This window comes from Garra rufa, chromosome 9 (assembly GCF_049309525.1).
Source record: "Garra rufa chromosome 9, GarRuf1.0, whole genome shotgun sequence".
NCBI lineage: Eukaryota > Metazoa > Chordata > Actinopteri > Cypriniformes > Cyprinidae > Garra > Garra rufa.
The window spans coordinates 6,680,743-6,681,782 of record NC_133369.1 but is presented as its reverse complement, the minus strand read 5'-3'; positions in this window follow the sequence as shown (position 1 = coordinate 6,681,782).

Below are 1,040 nucleotides of genomic sequence, written 5' to 3'. Positions count from 1 at the left end.
TCCAATCCTTAAAAGAGGGAGTGTCAGAGTTCTTCCAATTTCGCAACACCAGTCTCGCAGCCATAATACATCCTGCAACAACTAGCCCAGCCTGTGCTTTAGATATCCCCTTCCGTAGAGTGAATGTATCACCAAGAAGACAAACTCTTGGTGAATAAGGTAGAGATTGTCCCAGCCATTTCTCAAGGTTTTGAATAACTCTTGTCCAGAATGGAGCCACCAAATGACAGTCCCACATTAAATGTAAGAAGGTGCCCACAGAATGACCACACTTCCAACAGTGGTTATTTTGCATTAATCCTAGCCTATGCAGTCTTACTGGGGTCCAGTAATATCGATTAATTATCTTGTAATGTATGAGTTTACTTCTAACATCTCTCACAGGACCCCCTATTTGGTTAGGTATATTTTGAGCATAAACCAGTTAAGGACCAGCTTAAACCAGCACCAAAACCTACCTAACCAGCATCCCAGCATCAAAACTTACCTACACCAGCTTTTCCCACCAATTGTGTGTTGAGTGTTTTTCGAAAACCTGGTAAACTTAAACACAACAGATGCATTAGCAGTTCTGTTCTTGTGCAGTTAGACGAACAAAACTGGTACATTTTACCTCAGTGAAACGTAGTAGCGATCCTCAAAATAGAAAGACAAGGTCACCGAAAAGCAAATGGCAGAGTGGACTTCACAGGATATTCAGTCAGTTGAGGTGCATAGTGATGAAGTATACATCAAACAATTTCACAGGAAGTGGACAGGAAAATTTACCCATCAGCCATTACACACCACCTAACAACATAAGACTAATAGCAGACACACAGTTGAAGTCAAAAGTTTACATACACCTGGCAGAATCTGCAAAATGGTAATTATTTTCTTTTATTTAGTACTGACCTGAATACGATATTTCACATAAAGGACATTTACAAATAGTCCACAAGAGAAAATAATAGTTGAATTTATAAAAATGACCCTGTTCAAAAGTTTACATACACTTGATTCTTAATACTGTGTTCTTACCTGAATGATCCACAGCTGTG